Raw genomic sequence first — 18769 nt, forward strand, 5'->3', positions numbered from 1 at the left:
CATGCTCTTTATTAGTTATTGGATTTTCCATTTCTCAGTGTGGTGGTGGAGAAGAAGATGCAATAAAGGCAAAAAGTTTGAAATTGATTGTTTGCTTCTCTCCAGGGTAATTTCGCAGCAACTGACAAAATACACAGACTATGAGAAGCAGGCACAAAACTTATTGTAAAGCCTCTTTCTTTGTATTTTAGATTTTTAAAAAAGTTCCTCTGAGCCCCAATGTTCTTATTTTTAAAATGAGAATAATAACATTAACCTCACAGGGCAGCTGTGAGCAGGTTCAGCACCATATGGCCGTGAAAAGAAGTGCAGTGCAGAGCACTAGGGGGCGCCATTCACATAGGCTACAATGTGAATGGTGCCTGCTGGAGTTGAGCAGTACACAACTTCCACAACTGTATGTGGCAGTCCTGGTGCTGAGAGAGGATCAAGGGAATAAAGCTATGAAACCACTTTATAACCTGTAAGGCCTGCTATCATCATAACCATTGCCCAGGACATCCAAGGGACTGTCTAAACCCCAACAGTGAAGCCAGGGGCGTGACTGAGCTATGAACAATTTGAATCGATGATAAGGGTATGCACAACAGCAACATGGAATTTTACCAGTGCAGGTGGGAAAGCTTACAAGCCTTCTGACCTGCTGAGGGAAGTAAATTAGAGATCACAGGGGAAAAAAAGGAGCAAATAATCACAGTATCAGATGTATGTTGAGTGTTTATTTTATTACAGACACTACTCTAAGCATGTTATTGATACATGTATTGTTAATTTAATCCTTACTACCACCTATTAGGTGGGTTCTATCATCACCCCCATTTTACAGGTGAGAAAAACTCTACACAAGGAGATTAGATACAAGACTGGGGCACCATGGTGTGTAAGAAGCGGAGCAAAGAGCTTAAACCAGGTGGGCTTCTCCAGCAGCTGTGATTCCAACCACCTCCTGCCTCAGCAGAGGATAAACTGCCCTGCTCATGAGGCTTCCTGTACAACATCTGGACATCAGCCATGCAGTGGGGAAAGAGAAAAGGCCAGCAAATCGAGTATCAGTGAGGCATTGGGTGCTCCTAGATGTTAGTCCCTCCTCTGGAGCTTGTACTGTATCTGAGGCAGTCGGAAACCCCCCGGAGACAATCAACAAATCAGAGAAGCCCATTCAATCATGTGGCCCCATGCAAGTCGGTGTTTAGAGAAAGGAAAGAATTTTCAGAAAGGCTTTCTGAAGGACCCAGAGCCTGATTAGGATTTTGGAAGGAAGAATTTGAAAGGTGGTGAGAGGGGGAGGTACTGTCTCCAAATTTCTCTCCCCAGGTGTGTGACTGGGGTGTGGGTGGAGAGATGAAGTATGATCGGCCCGGTTGTTATAACAGAGATACTACTTTGTCAAAATTAGTTGGAAGGAAAAAAAATAATCTGGATATGGTCGCAGTGGTTCCTCTTCAAGGTGATACTCATGTTTTCTTTGTTTTTTATTGTCTATCGTGATGAAGGATGTGGAATTTTTACATTGTCACAAAACAAATAGAACCATGACTGATGATTCATAACACATATACCTCATGTTATGTACTTGTAATATTTCTATCAGCTTTCAGTTATCCAGTCTTTTTCCCCATCTAGAGCATCATCATATTACTCTGCAGGGCAACAGGCACCATCACCTTCCTTCCTCCCAATAAGATGCTTATGGCTGACGGACGAAGCCAAAACTGTGAGTGTCATAAAGACCAGGTGAGCATTCAGAGTTGAGAGCGTTGCTGAAAGCGGGGTCTGGCTGCTGGCTGCTCTAAAGCCAATACTCAAGAGGCGAGGTTGGTGGAAAAGAAAGTTCGCTTTATTTTGGAGGTGGGCAACTGTTGGCATGGCAGCGGTGAGGGGAGGAGGCCGACTCATGTCCAAAGACCAACTCCCCCCCCCCCACTGACAATCAGGGGCCAAGAGCTTCTGTAGGCAGAGGGAGGGGGCCACATGCAGAAGCAGCACAGTCAGCTCTGACAGGCAGCTTGAAATTGGTCATGCCATGGTCTGATCACCATCATCTTGATTGTTTTAAGTACAGTTAATCTTCAGTTCCAGGGTCAGTTTGTTCCCATTTCTTTGAGCCCAGTTCTTGGAATTGTGGCAGTTTATGTCATGGCCACAGTCTGGTCATCACGTAGTTAACTTCTTCCACCTGGTTGGGGTTTCAGTATCTATAAGACAGCTCAAAGGATATGGCTCAGAATATTATCTATAGCCTTTGAGGAACTAAAGGTCCTTCACTTTGTTTAATGACTAAACCATTATTGTTATGTCCTATATGACTGCTTTCCTTTGCTTCTGCCTTTTCTCACCTCTCTAATTAAACTTATCCTTTGGCTAAGATTTTTCCACAGACAAAAGGCAGGCTGAGGACATTGTGGGGTGGGGGAGGACCATAGGGTCCTGATCCATTTCAGTAGGGGAGGAAGAGACTGGGTCCAGTTAGCCAAAGAAGGAATATAAACAAGTCCCCAAATCAAGGGTCCAAAAATTGGTAACAGGGGCTGGAACACAGAGGCAAAGATGGGGGCTCCAAAGAAGACGTAATAGCAGCTGGTAGAGAGTAAGCAGGAAGATGTGCCAGCCCCTTACCAGGAGTGGGTGTTTATTTAAAGCTGTGTGTAAATGGCTGCAGAGGTTGGGTGTTTGGAGTGCTAGGTAGACAAAGGACAGACTAGGGTATTCCGGAGGACAGGGAAACACAAACCAATGGGCACAAGGAATTTGTAAGACATTGCATTTGTCCAAAATGCTTATTTAAAGCCCTTGCTTCAAAGTTTTGCTGCTCCTTCAATCTGAAATATGCCAGTCCTCTGTGTAAGCCCTGAATGTTTCCTGGTGGTGCCTCAGTGGCTACTTAGGAAAAGAAGTGAGGATTGATTTGGTTTTCCATGCTGGCCATTGACTCTGTCTCCACCCTAAACTGCCCTCATCTGGCTTAGAAGCTTCTGTGGTAAGACTCTCTTACTCACCACCCTGCCCCAGTCATCTATAGACCCCCACATAGCTCTTCTTCTGGCTCTTCTCTCCAACACTGTGTACTCCTGTCCTGACTCTTGGTGGCTTCAGTGTCCACATAGATGGTCCTCCTTGGGTCTTTCGGTGATTGACATTGTCTCCTCCTATGATCTGCCCTCCTCCCCGTTAGCCCCTTCCCATGGTCTTATATTAGTCCTTGTAACACTAAAGGCACCAGCCCCTCCCCCAACGTCATTTCAGACACTCTAACTCTGGTCCTTCTGTGTATGCTTTCCTAAATACTCCTCTAATATCTATCTCCACAATTCTGTGACCCCCATCAGGACCTAAAGTATTTTTGATCCTTCCCTTTCTCAGTTTCCTTTCCCTTCACACCCAAAATTAGATACTCTGGTTCATCATTATAATTTCTCCCTTGTCCCTTCCTCTTCATTCAGTCCAACTTTTCCTGCTGTAACTGAGGGGAAGCCAGGTCCTCTGTCCCCTTCCCCCTGGTACCATGCTATGGCAGATGGATGAAGGGAGAATCAACTAAACCTGAACTGCAGCTGGAAAATAATACACAACTCTTCTGAGTGGTCTCCCTTGAAATTCAGGATCACAAATGATAAATTCATGACCAGGACTTTGTGCTGCCTGGCAATTCTATTTTTCTAGTTCATTCACTATCCCATCCTGCTGAAAAGCTATTTTCTGCCTTCCCCTTTTTTTAATGCTTCTAACAATCCCTCTCCCATACTAGCTCTTGGCTGATTAGTCTGCTTCTTAATTCACTGAGGAAAGAGAAGCAATCGGAAGAGATGTTTCACAAGCTCGCCTCATCACATCTTCATTTGTACCCATATACTCTGCTTTCCTTCCAATTACTACAGATACATAGCTGTGCTGCTTCCTGAGGCACGATTTAAAATGTAAGCCAAGGTATGTCTCTCCTCACTCAAAATTCTTCAACAGCTTTGCATCGCACTCAGGATTCAGAAAAAAATAAATCCATGGCTTTTAATCATAATCTGCCCATTCTTCATACTCCTCACTACCTCTGCAGACTCATTTGCCCCTTATTCCCTCTGTCTGCAGGCCTCATTAGCCTCCTGCTATTCCTGGAACTCTGCATGCACACACCTACCTCAGGACCTTTGCACTTGCCCTCTTGCTTAAAATGCTCTTCCCCCTCATATCCTGAAGGCTCCTTCCCTCACTTGCTCTAGGTCTCTTCAAATGCTTACTCATCAAAGAGGTCTTTCCTAACCACCCTACATATGGCACTAAACCTGGCAATTCTATAAGTCCATTCCCCACCTTTATTTTCTCCATGGCATGTGACCCTTTTCTGTTATTGTTGTTATTATTGTCTTCTCCTCACATTTGGATGTAAACTTTTTGAAAACCAGCCTTTTTTCTCTTTTGTTTACTACTAGTGAAAAAAAAGTGCCTAGTACTTGTCTGGTATTTGGCAGGGCTCAAGTAATACCTTTGGAATGAATAAATTAATGCTATTTGTAACTTTAGCTTTCACATAAGATTTTGTTCCAATAAAGGGTGCTGCTCCCTAAGAAAAAGTGAAGTCTGAAAACCACTGCTTTTGATTACAGAACCTGCTGCTCAGACAAATTTAGTCCATCGCTTTGAAACATTTTGAAATAACAGCTCTCTTTAGGTATCTTGGACTCTACACTTGGCAGTGACAGAATTAAATCCAAAACAAAGGCCCAGTTTTTAGGAGTAAGCAATTGTTCCTATCCTTTCCCCCCATGTTGGGTTTTAAATGATCCTTTTCGGCAACACAATCTGTAAGTTCCCACAGTGGGGCTGAGACACGACGATAAGGGAGTCCCCATGCAGCGTTGTCAACGTGACAAGGTTACCAGGTAGTATTTCTTACATCAGGACTGGGCCCTGAAATAAATGATCCTGGTGCCTATTCCTGAAGCACTTTCAGTACAGCCTCTCTGTCTGATTCTTTCAAAGCCAGACTGACTGTCCTTGGTTGATTTGTCTTGCCAAGCCAAGGGAAAGCTGTCTAGAGAGGATAAAGCTGGAGTGGTGCATTAGCTACTCATGGAGCTTTGTGCTTCTTCAAATATTCCCTGGGCACTGACCTTATCATTCATTCATTCCTACCTACTAGAATATAAGCTGTATGAAAACAGAAACTTAATAGGTCTTAGTCACTTATTTACCAGCTTGTATAGCAGTTCCTGACAGAAGCAACATCCCAAATTATTTATTGGATAAGTAGATGCATGTTGGGAATCTACTGTGCAAAGATTTGCTTAGTACCTTCCGTGTGTCTTGCACAGACAGATACAAAAAGGACAGAATCACAGTGTTCAAGATGGAGAGGCCAGTGATAAGTAGCGGAAACAAAACATGAACCTTGTCCTCGGGGGCTCACAGGCTAGTGTGGAGTGAAGACAGACGCCCAGACAACTATCTATAAAACAAAGAAGAATGAAACAACAGGAAATAAAGTTATAAGGAGTGTGGGAGCACCAGGAAAGCAGCAGTTAAATCCGACTTGGTAGGGGTAGTCAGAGAATGTGCCTGTGAAAGCGATACTAAGCTGAGTCTTCAGGTTCAAGAAGAAATTCTTGTCAGTGTTATAGGAAGAGGGAATAGTAAAAAAATAAATAAATAAAGTAAAAGATTGTGGGATGGTATTTTCTCCTTAAATCTTCCAACAAAACCATGGGTTAAATGTCAGGAACATTCTCTGCAATAAAGAAACTTTTATTTTAAAATGTCTAATCCATTGTGGACTGATACTTTTGATAAATACAGTAAAAATGCCAGAACGATATCAGTTTGCTATAAAAAGTTCTAAGGACTTCCCTGGTGGTGCAGTGGTTAAGAAACCACCTGCCAATGCAGGGGACACGGGTTCGAGCCCTGGTCGGGGAAGATCCCACATGCTGCGGAGCAACTAAGCCCGTGCACCACAACTACTGAACCTGCGCTCTAGAGCCCGCAAGCCACAACTACTGAGCCCGTGCGCCACAACTACTGAAGGCCGCGTGCCTAGAGCCCGTGTTCTGCAACAAGAGAAGCCACCGCAATGAGAAGTCCGCACACCACAACGAAGAGCAGACCCCGCTCGCCACAACTAGAGAAAGCCCGCGCGCAGCAACGAAGACCCAACACAGCCAAAAATAAATAAATAAATTTATTTATTTTTAAAAAAAGTTCTAAATGCTTGCTCTCACTTTCTGTACTTATCTCATTGTAGACCAGTAAATGAGCATTTTGAGAGGCACTGACCTAGGAGCAGGTTGATGGCATCCAAGAAAAGGTTGAGCAGCATTACTGTGTGACTTGGAAGCAAGTAAACATTTGTCAGGTTGCAGAGGCCACGCATGGCTGGGCCGGACTCAGCCACGGAGGACGCACACGTCACGCTGTAAAAAGTAACCCTGCCCCCTTACTCCTTCAGTTTGTACCTCCAGTGCCTGTGAATTCTGTGGAGGACGTGGGTCACCATAGAATTAAGGATGATGTGAGACCTTTACCACTGCTACTCTATTAAGTCAGTCTTTTCCTGATAGGTTTTTTTTTTTTTTTTTAAGAAACTATCAGAAGTGTTGTGCTTTGATCCCTGCTACTCCAAGGTGTCCTGCGAGGGAGGGATGTGCAATGTTTCTAGGTTAGGAAACTTGGGGTCCCACAGAAAGTGTTTTACTATATAAGTGTTATGCACATGTATAGTAGACTTACTAATTTCAATACTACTGTCATCTTCCATGAAAGACGTTTTCCAATTATTCAAATTTAAACCTGCATTTAAGTTAAATGAAATAGACCTGACATGACTTCAGAAGTAAAAGCTTACATTGGCTGGTGTGGTCTGCCAATTACTTTACAAACCCACGTTATCACATGTCCTAAGATTGTAAGAGGGACAGATTTCATTAGCAGAGATTTCAAGGGAAATAACTCCTTCCCATCAGAACTCTGATAAGAGGAAAAGGAGTGAGACAACGAAAAAAAACTCTGTGAACTCTTCTATTCAACATTGTACTGGAGGCCTAGTTAACACCTTAACAAAAACAAGTGAAAAACAAAAAGAAAGAAGAGATATAAAAATGGGGGGAAAAGAGACAAAATATATTATTTGTAGGTAGCATAATTTTTTATATTGGAAATACAAGATAATCTATGATTCATTATTAGAATTGTTTGGAGAGTTTGGCAAATTTACAAGATACAAATTCAGTATAAAATTAATTATATTTTTATATGCCAACAGTAAACATCTAGAAATTTTCATTTAAAAAAAAACATACCTTTATAATAGCAGCAATAACAATTGAAAACCTTGATAATATTTAGAAATAAATCTAACAAAAGATATGCAGGGGACTTATGGAGAATATAATAAAATTTGGTTGAAAGATTTAAAAAACAGTGAAAGATAATTAAGAGAGACACACACAACGTCCTTGGAGAAGAAGACAATATTGTAAACTTGCCAAATCTCCCCAAATATATGTAAAAATTCAATGCAATTGTAGTTAACATACACAAAGTTGTGTATGGGACTTGAAAAAGAAATGACTCTAAAATGAATAGGAAAGAGCACAGAGGAAGATCCAAAACACCCTTGGAGAAGGACAAGGCCAATGATTTGCCTTACTAGATATGGAAACTTGTTGAGAAGAAGGCAGAGGTGGAGGAGGAAGAAGAGAGGGGAAAATAGAGGAGGAGGGGAGGGGATGGGAGGGGAGGGGAGGAGAGGGAAGGGAAGGGAAAGGTAGAAGAAGGAAATGCTTTAGAAATTATGAAAAAATCGGTATTGGTATAGGAAAAAAACAGATCACAAACTTATTTTATGACAAAGTTAGAATGCAGATCTGTGGACAAATGAGAGATTGTTCAATAATAGATGCTGGGGTATTTAGTTATCTACATGGAAAAATTAATGAAATTGGGTCCCTACCTCACAGTGTATGCAGAATCAATTCCAAGTTAACTAAACATTTAATTATAAAGGGAAAGCCAAAATAAAAGATTTAGAAGACAGTGTCAGAGAATTCCATTATGATCTTGTGGTAGGATGAGATTTTTAAAAAAGGAAAAATAATGTTCAAAATATAAAGGAAAAGATTGAGTTTTTTCTCTATGCCCCAGCGTCCCCATCGGTGAGATTAAGATAATAGTATACATGCCTCACAGCAGTGGTTTTCAATGTGTGGTCCTCAACCCGCAGGATCAGCACCACCTTGTTAGAAATGCAGATTCTCAGGTCCCGCCCCAGACCTACTGAATCAGGAGCTCTGGAGGTGTGGCCCAGGGATCTGCATTCACAAATTCTCCAGCTGATTCTGATTCACACAAATACTGAGACCACTGCTTTAGAGGATTATTATGAGCCTTAAATGAGATTATATCTACAGAGTGCCAAGCCTAGCACCCAATTCCATAAACTCTGAGAGATCAGGATACTTCAGATTCCTTTAAAAACTGGAAGAAAGATGAACCGATGAGTCACTAACACTTTAGTGTGAACTAGTTTAAAGTATTTTGTAGGAAGTGTTTGAACCTACAAAGCAGTGTGATTTTTAGTAGACTGGTATTTTTTTCCCATATTTATAAGAAAAACAGATGGCAGACCTGGGGCTCAAAGAGGTGAACATTTTCCGCAAGGTTACCTGAAGAGAATCCAGACTATTGACTCTGCCCTTGGTTCATCTTCCATCCCCCACAGTCCTGTTCAGCGTTAAGTACCAGCACCCTATTTGAACAGACTTAATTAAGAGCTTATCACAGCCTTCGCATGGGCTCTGGCTGGACATGGGGACTGAGGAACTGGCTCTTGCTGAAAATCGGATTCTTAGAGTCCCAACGGCTCCTGCCTAGGGAACTGACTAATTGTGCTTACATCCGCCCTACTTTCTGATGAGGGCAGGAAAATGCAACCTTGATCTGCAAGAAGGCATGCGTCTCTCATTCCTCCTAAAAATAAAAGAACCATTGTAACCAAAACTCACACAAAGTTCGATCTAAACAGATCTAAAGAGGTCACTCACTCTAATTCATTTACTCTGTTAGCCAGCTAGTGGTTTAAAGGTGACACAGAACACACGCAGATAAAGGAAGACTGATGTGTTGTTAGTCTGCACTGACAAAGGTTCTGGTGTGGTGTCACGTCAGAAGGTCACTGTGGTCCCAGTGCATGTGCAATGATGCTAGAGATTTGCGGGGTCATTGTAGGGTTAAGACATATTTACCTTGTATCAGGGACCAGGCAACACACTAGATGTAGGTGCTTGGGACCTCACATAAAAGGTGGAATTATTCACCGAGATAGTTACCATGTCTGACAATAGCTGAAGGAAAGGGCAGAAGGGCTAGAAAATTCTCTTGGCCTTGACCATGAAGACTTTGAGGCATCAGCGAGAGCTGTGTCTGCTGGCCTTCTGAAGTCTAAGAGCGAGGCCAGCCATTCTAAACAAGAGCCTGGAAACTAGCCCACACAGATGGTGGGATAAAGAGGATATGCACGTTCAGGGGCTGCATCTGCCGGCCATGGTCAAGTTCAAAACCCCCAGTTGTGTACGGACACCAAGGCGGGAAAACCGCGGTGGGGTGGGGGTGGTGGTGTGCTGAATTGGGCGATTGGGACTGACATGTATACGCTGATGTGTATAAAATTGATGACTGATTAAAAAAAAAAAAAAAAACCCAGTTGTGTGATTCCTATTGCTTTAGGCTCCATGTCCTTTGTGTCTGTCTCCCTAAAGTTTTCCCTGTGGTTCAGTGCAGGTTTTGGAGAGTCCTAGCCCCTCTCTGGAATGCTAGCAAGAGCCAGGGGGAACTCTTGTGTCTACACTGGTGCCTCAGGATTCCAGACACCACCTGCTCTGCCACAGGGGGCATAGCAGTTCTTAAGGGAAGAGGAGCCTCAGGAAGAAAGGGCCTGAACTTTGGAGTTCTGAGCGACATTTTATTTACAACAGCTAAACCTCTAAATTTGGTGAGGAAGATGAATCCTCAGACATGAATTCCAATTTTTCATTTTTAAAAATATTTATTTATTTAAATATTTATTTATTTATTTATTTATTTATTTATTTTTGGCTGCGTTGGGTCTTCGTTGCTGCGCGCGGGCTTTCTCTAGTTGCGGTGAGCGGGGGCTGCTCTTCATTGTGGTACACGGACTTATTGCAGTGGCTTCTCTTGTTGCAGAGCACGGGCTCTAGGCATGCGGGCTTCAGTAGTTGTGGCATGCGGGCTTCAGTAGTTGTGGCACACGGGCTTCAGTAGTTGTGGCACGTGGGCTCAGTAGTTGTGGTTCACGGGCTCTAGAGCACAGGCTCAGTAGTTGTGGCGCACGGGCTTAGTTGTTCCACAGCATGTGGGATCTTCCCCGACCAGCGCTTCAACCTGTGTCCCCTGCATTGGCAGGTGGACTCCTAACCACTGTGCCACCAGGGAAGCCCCAACTTCTCATTTTTTAAAGCATAAGTTATTTCTAAAAATATAGCCCAGACATTCCCTTCCTTACTGTCCCAAAGTGACAGATCCGAGGAGACAAGTTCCCTGCACCCAGCACCCCTGGGAAGCACACATGTTGAGGAAAAGTACCTGGGGAGACAGGAAATTTCCCACACACCAACAGAGCCCTTCTATCTGGAAGCGTCCCTGCCTCTTCCTAGCCACGGGATCTACTGGGGAGTCGGGCAGGAGGGAAGATTTCTTGCTGGGACAGCCTGGTTCCTCCTCATTTGTCAAGTAACCAGTGCAGCTCATATGTAGAGGAAGTTCACCAAGACCTTCCTGAAATTGTCAGCCTATAGACTTCAATGACTTTCTACGTCTTTTCATAGCACAGAAGAGGTTGGAGATTTTTCATGGTTTGGCATCTCAGGTAGAAGGAGGCTTCAGCGGAGGCAAAAAGGATTTCGCCATTGAAAAATGAGGGGTGTCCAGCAGCCAGTTCAAGCTACTGCTCTGTGGTTGCCCCCAATATGAGACAGGCCCAAAATGAGGTGTGATTTTCCAGGCCAGAGAAGGTGAGCAGGACATGCCCCCATTCTCTCTCTCAAGGAAGAACAGAGGGAAGAAGTCAGGAAAAGAGGGGCAGGACAGAATAAGGGCAAATGCAGTAAGCACTGTACACTATAGCCTGCCCCAAGCCCCTCCCACCAGCACCTCCACTCAGCTGCACTGGCCAAGTCTTGGTGGTCAGACCAGGGAGGCCCCTGCCCACCCAGGAAGCCTGCACGCCCTCCCTGTTGGGGAGAATCCAGCTGCTTCCCCATCCTTCTCACTGCTTCTGCCCGGGGCATCCCCATAATCCTCGCCTGCGTGTGTGGCCATCCCAGCAGCTCTCGTCTCTGCCTCGGTCAGGTGTGCCCAGTGCTGGCCCTGCCTTCAGCAGCAGGAACTCCCACCAAAGATCAAGTCCATGTACTTTCTTCTCCAGCTATGAATTCCTGAGCACTAAGGTTCAAAGGCACATTGTTTCCAATTCCATTTATGTTCTAGTATAGTGCAGAGTGCTCTGAGTCAGGAGTCTAGTCAAGGACATTGACATTGTACAGTTACGTGACATTGTACAAGTCATACACATTCTCTAGGCTTCAATTTCCACACTGGAAAATGGGAGAATTAATAATAAACACCCTTCTTACAGAGCTGTGGTGAGGATCAATGAAAGACACATATGAAAATGCTTAACTATGTCTGGCACAGGCTAGGAGCATCTTTGGTTAGTAAAAGAATACCTTTTTCCTTGTCTAGTAGGGGAGATAACCTTGATTCTGTCAACAATGTACTTTTCACAGCTCTTTGACGAATATTACCTTCAAAAGCTTAGCCTCTAGATTACAATTTAGCTTCTGGCATTTTCATTTCGAGACATAACACTAAATGCTCTGGTTCAAACAGGTCCTTTTGAGGAATGCTGGGACAGATCACTGCCGAGGAACACAGCAATCGGTGTGGGCCAGCATTTGCATCCACACTTAGCTGGTGCTTTCCTCACATCCGTATTCTCAAAGTGTAGGCTGAGCACCATCTGCACTGAAGTCATCTGGGAAGCTGGTAAACAATGCAGATCGCCAAAAGAATTAAAAGCAGAGTCTCAAAGAGATATTTATACACCCATGATGACAGCACTATTCACAATAGCCAAATATCAGAAGTTACCCAAGGGTCCATCGACAGATGAATGGATAAACATTCATTAGTAGTGCGTGATATATACACACTACTATATATAAAATAGATAACTAATAAAGACCTACTGTATAGCACAGGGAACTCTACTCAATACTCTGTAATGGGCTTTATGGGAAAAGAATCTAAAAAAGAGTGGATATATATATCTGTATAACTGATTCACTTTGCTGTACACCTGAAACTAACACAACACTGTAAATCAACTATACTCCAATAAAATTGTTTTAAATGTGATATATACATGCAATGGAATATTATTCAGCCTTGAAAAGAAAGGAAATCCTTACACATGCTACAGCATTGATTAGACTTGAGGATACTATGTTAAGTAAAATAAGCCAGTCACAAAAAAGACAAATACGTATGATGCCACTTATATGAGGTACAGACAGACAGTAGAATGGTGGTTGCCAGACACTTGAGGGAGAGGAAAAAGGGGATTTAGTATTTAGTGGTGTTGACCTGAAATACACTGTTAGATATTTCTCCAGCCAAAATGGGTTTATTCGGGAGCAGAAGAGAGTTGAAACTGGGGTCTGCAACAATGAAGAGGCATGTGCGAGTCCCTGCACAGCAAAGGAAGGTGAATCCTTTTATAGAAGGGGGAAAGGAAAGTGGGAGGGCTCTAGCACACAGAGTCCAGGGCTTTTCATTGGCAGTCTTTGCCAGGAAAGAAGAGAAGTCTCTCTTCCTCCTTGTTGGGCTCTGCTTTGGTTTCAGGGCTTGAGAGCTCCCCCTTCTGGTCTCCCAACTCTATGTAAATGAGGTTTCTGTTTATTCATTTTTTATTGAATACAATAGGTACAGTACTAAGTTATGCAAGGTGAAAAGAGTTCTGAAGATGGATGGTAGTAATGGTTGCATGCAATGTGAATGTACTTAATGTCACTGAACTGTACACTTAAAATGGTTAAGGTGGCAAATTTTATGTTATGTGTATTTTACTACAATTTTTAAAAATTATAATAATTTTTTAAAGCAAAATAAAAATGCAGATTCCTCAGTTCATTCTGGGTTCTCAAAATCAGAATTCCTGGTGGTATGCTCAGGAACTATTTTAAGAAGTTCTGTATGTGATTCTGATGCACACTTAAATGTGAGGGCTTCTCCATTAAAAAGAATGAAATAATGCCATTTGCAGCAACATGGATGGACCTGGCGATTATCATACTAAGTGAAGAAAGTCAGACAGAGAAAGACAAATATCATATGATATTGCTTATGCGGAATCTAAAAAAATGATACAAATGAACTTATTTACAATACAGAAACATTCACAGACTTAGAGAAGGAACTTATAGTTACCAAGGGGAGTGGGGGGGAAGGATAGATTGCGAGTTTGGGATTGACGTGTACACACTGCTATATTTAAAATAGATAATCAGGACTTCCCTGGTGGCACAGTGGTTAAGGATCTGCCTATCGATGCAGGGGACACGGGTTCGAGCTCTGGTCCAGGAAGATCCCACATGCAGCGGAGCAGCTAAGCCCGTGCGCCACAACTACTGAAGCCTGCGTGCTTAGAGCCCATGCTCCGCAACAAGAGAAGCCACCGCAATGAGAAGCCCGCGCACCGCAACGAAGAGTAGCCCCTGCTCGCTGCAGCTAGAGAAAGCCGGCGCGCAGCAATGAAGACCCAACGCAGCCAAAAATAAATAAATAAATAAATTTATAATAATAATAAAATAGATAACCAACAAGAACCTACTGTATAGCACAGGGAACTAGGCTCAATATTCTGTAATAACCAAAATGGGAAAAGAATTTGAAAAAGAATGGATACTTGTATGGGTATAAATGAATCACTTTGTTGTACACCTGTGACTAACACATCATTGTTAATCAACTACACTCCAATATAAAATAAAAATTTTTTAAATAAAAATTTAAAAGAACTTTAAAAATTGAAGGGCTTCTGTTCTACAATATGGCTCACATGTAGCATCTGGAAAACAAGGATATATGTGCCAGTGTATGGGCTGAATCACTCACAGGAAACTTTCACAAAAATACGTAAGGAACCATTGTTCTCATGCTAAACAGAATCACACAATCCACTTTTCTTTTGTTTGGAGCAGGTAAACTGCTGGGTGCCCTTCAACCCTCACTTTCAGCATTTCCCTGATAGCTCTAGCATTTCTGGGCACACACTCACTGGCTCTCTTCTCCTTCTGGAACAGAATCACTGCCTGGGGGTAAGGAGCTCCAGCCTGCCTCTTTGTGCTAATTAAAACCCCTTTGCCAAACAAGCACTAAGGAAGAAAGAAGCATGTGAATTCTCAGGGCAGGGAAGCCCTCGAGTAACCTCCTCCAAGACGTCACCCACACAGCATGTCTTTGCATCTCTTCAGCCAGCCCAGCCACCCAATCTGCCAACCCCACCTTCTCTGACACCTTTATAACTCTGGCTGCAGGATGGAGAATACATTGGGGACTGTAAGTAAGAGTAGATTGTAGGTGATCAGTAAAGTCAGTGTACAGAGTCCCAGATGAGATTGTGGTGACTTGAGTTAAGGGTGTGGCTGGGGGAGAGAAAGAGAGATAAGTGGATTTAATTTGTATTTAGAAGATAAAACAGTCAGAGTTCCGTCTAGATTTAAAGGATCCATCATCTGGTCATTAATGAGGTATAATAGTGACTCAAACCAGTAAGACACAAGAGGCGAAGGATGCCACCTAAACAACATCCAGAGAGTTTACTCCCCAAAATAGTCTAAGAAAGTAAAGGCCTTTGTTGTATAGGCTGACACAACAAAGGTTAAAAAGGCAAGAAGCCCCTGAGAGTTGGCACAGTCAGACAAAAGACTGCTCAAAATCCCAGTCTATGCGATTGGTTGCCAAATATGCAGCATAAGTGTATCTTCCGGATGGCAGAGACCAGGTTCTCAAAACACAAACACATACACACACACACACACACACACGCACACACGCACACACGCACACACAACACCCGAAGATCAGGTACAACATCTACATCTCAAAGGCACAGGAAGAGAAATGCAAGTCCCTCCTAGAAGGGCTTTTGCTTCCATAACGTCAGAATTCTGAAAAGATGTTCTATCAGGGCGGCTTCTTCTAACTGTGTTCACAAAAAATTAGTTTTGGAATATAGAAAGAGCCCTAATTTGGTCATTTTAGGTTGAGATCTCCTTTAGTATAGGTTCCCCAATCAAGTATTTGCAAGTATAATTATTCAAATATTGTACATGAACCTGGCTGGGGTGTTAGTTGGAGGCTGGCAATCTGTCGTTCCTTTGTTTTTGTTTTTTTTTTTTGTCTTGAAAGCTTTATTCTCCATTCCAAGGTTAGTTTGTCAAAATAAAATTGCTAGTGACGATCGTGTAGTGGGCCAACGTGCTGCTTGTGAGCTTAACTCCTCTAGGGTAAAACTTCTCTAGGTTTTACCCTAGAGTCATGCTTAGCCCTCTTACGTGTCTTGGGTTCTCCCTCTGGTAGTATAAGACCACCGTGGGTGCTCGGATCATGGAGTGGCCAGTTCTTAGGCGCGTCCCCGGCAGAGCAAGCTTTTAATTAAAATGAGCAGGGTTCCCTACTGGGATTGCTGCAGAGTATGAGGACTTGCCTCCACCACTCCTGCAAATTTCCTGGTGCCTGAGAAAGCTGTTGCTGGCCGGGAGATGTCCCTTCTTCAGAGCTGAAAGCTCTCACAAGGTATCTTCACTTTAATTTCGACAAACTCTATTAAGGTAGCCAATTCAAGGAAAAATGTCAGGCCAGCCTTCCACCTAACTACCCAGTCCAACCTTACTCAGTGTCTTTCAACTGAGCGAAGTCTCCTCCCAGTCTTTTCACTGAGGATAACCCACTCAGTGCCTAAACTGATCAAAAATGTCCCCAGTGTCTTTCAGTTGAGGAAAACCCAGGTACCTCTTCTTGAAACCAAGTCTCAAAGATAACCCACTCCTCCAGAGAGGAGTTTAACACCACTGAATAAAACTTAGGATCATCAGCCAATAATGGAAGATCCGAGAACCAGGAGAGACTCCCCCAAATTCCTCTGGACTCTCCAAGGAGGTGGACGGACCCAAGAGGTCTCTGCTGGTACCAGGCTCAATTCTTGTAGAGTTCAGGCAAAAGAGAAAAGTCTGCTCCGGGTCCCTTTGCTGGTTGCCAAAACTGTTGACTGAAAAAAAAATAAAATGTACCACCTAAAAGGTGAGAATGATGCTTTATTCAGTGAACTTTCTGAGGACTTAGGCCCGGAATACAGCCTCTCAGATCGCTCTGAGGGACTGCTCTGAAGAGGTCAGGGAAGAGCCAGGATAGATAGGAGTTTTGCACCAAAAACCAGGTGGTCAGAGCATCAAAGATTATTGTTAACTAAAGAAAACCAGACATCTTTAACTTAATGAATTTAGAGCTTTTCTATGTATGGGAAGATGCAAGAGTCTGAGTTAATTGAAATCATTCCTTTGATCTGCACCTTAACTGTTGTTTCACATAATGATATGAAGGCACTTTGGCACAAAATAAAATAAAATTGTGTTCACAAGCTTTTTGGGATTTGTCATTTCTTTTTCATCTTGCTTAACTGCAGTAACCCAGGCTCCCATCAATCACCATGGAAGATAGTGTGTCAACAGTCATAACTTCTGACTGTGAATTCAGCACATCCAAGAACCAAAGTCCCACCATTGTCTCAGAGAAGCTCTCAGACAAACAGCAAAGCCTGCACCATTGTCACTAGAGCCTAATGGGGATTCCATCTCGCTGGGAGGATGGAATATTTTCTTCCTTCTATGTCATGATAATAAGAGTCACGATGATTGTTCTTGGAAATGGAAGGCCTAGAATATAGGATCAAAAAAAAAAAAAAGGACAATGGAAAACTAATATATCATTAACATGCCTTTGGGGAAGCTCCTTTGGCAACTACAAATGCATTATCCAGGAGCGGTTTGAAGATAAGAATCAATTTAATTAATTTTAAATAGCTTTGCACATTGACAAAGCCAAGGACTAAAAAAATGGGAACCTGCTTCAGATGTATTCTGAGGAAAGAACCGTTAAGGAGAGAAGACAAAGCTCTGGGAATGCTCAATTCTCTACCCCTGTCAGTGAGCTCAGGGCTGGTTTTCAATTCCACAATCCTTTAACAATTAAGTGTAAGTATAACAAGTGTGAAAAGCAGAGGGAGTTTTAAAAGACCTGAATTCAAACCTTGACTCTGCATTTCATTAGTTGGGAAAAGTGAGCAGGGTTCTGGACATATCTAAAACCTCAGTCTGTAATTTATGGACAATTTCCATAGTGGCCATTAAGGTATGATATTAGACTCCAAACATTTCCCTGAAATTCCCTTCATTTATCATAGATATACTTGTGGGGCACCCTGGCTTATTTCATTATCTGCTCAGTCATCTGATCCCATAGTACCTACCTGATTTGCATAGTGCCTGGGAGCAGGTGTTGGACGATTAGTGGATCCATCACAAAGGTAGCTTTCTGAGCTCTGCACCCAGACATGGAACTTGAAGGAAGTACAAGGCTCCACTTCTGGTCTCTGAGAGTTTTCAGTCATGTTCAAGAGATGACACATACATACCCATGAAAAGTTAATTGCCACACAAGGCAATCTGTGTTTCATGCCCCGTGAATGGCACACTTATTGGTATTGGAAGAGATCAGAGGAAGAGACAAAGGAAAATGAATCTTCCTAGAGAGGGGGGCTAGACTTGACATATGAGTGAAATGCACGTTAAAGTTTTAGAGAGATGTGTTGAAAACCTCCAGCCTAGAGCCCAGCAGATGGGAGGAGCCCAATTTTCCAGATGGGTTCCATCGCCACTGCATCTCTAAAACCATCCCAAGTCTCCTTCATCACCAAAGAGGGACAATGACACCTGAGCTCCTGGTTGGATCTGTCCTTGAGAAGGAGCCCTGGTCGTGGGTGAAAGTATGCAAACCCCCCAAAACCATGGCCAAAGAGTTGGTTGAAATTAGGTTGGTACCCCTCCTATGCACCAGTAGATCTGAGTCCTGGGACACTCTCAACAGCAAACCTAGGGCTTTGAAGGCCAAGAAGTCAATTCAAGCCAATGTGAGAAACAGTTCTTAAGTATTTGTGTCTAGCAAGAATTAATATAATGGATAAAAGGATTATTAAGACATGGCCTTTGCTCTTAAGGAGCTCAACGACCAGCAGCATGAGTCGGACAAATACACCTAGAACTACTCTACAAGACCAGATAAGCAAAGTGACAGACGAGCTTTTGAAGTTTCATGACGAAAGCAATTATATCATATAAGAGAGATCAGGAGAGGTTTCTTGCAGAAGTGGAAATGGCATCCCTGTTCCTTTTCTCTCATATAGAAACTGGAGATAATATTTGTACCTATATCATAGTATCATTATAAGAATGAAATACTTTATCCCATGTTAAAAACTAAGGATAGCTCCTGGTACATAGTAACTGCTTATTAAATGTTAGCTACTTTTTGTTATTACCTAAGAACAGTCATGGAGGATGGGTCGCACCTTTAGATAAAAATGAGGGGTGGGAGAGTACAGCCTATTATCAAAGCAAAGGTAATATCTGTTCTCACCCAACTGCTTATCTTA

General features: G+C 42.9%; 1 long non-coding RNA gene across 1 annotated transcript in view; it reads right to left on the reverse strand.

Moving 5' to 3' along the window:
* Positions 1 to 6149: 6149 nt before the first annotated feature.
* The window catches only part of LOC309611708, a 45048-nt gene continuing 32428 nt past the window's right edge, over positions 6150 to 18769 (reverse strand). The window contains exon 3 of the long non-coding RNA XR_014234691.1: positions 6150 to 7036. This is a non-coding gene — a long non-coding RNA (uncharacterized lncRNA). The remainder of the gene's footprint in view (positions 7037 to 18769) is intronic.

Source organism: Balaenoptera borealis, assembly GCF_965194805.1.
Source record: "Balaenoptera borealis genome assembly, chromosome: 15".
NCBI lineage: Eukaryota > Metazoa > Chordata > Mammalia > Artiodactyla > Balaenopteridae > Balaenoptera > Balaenoptera borealis.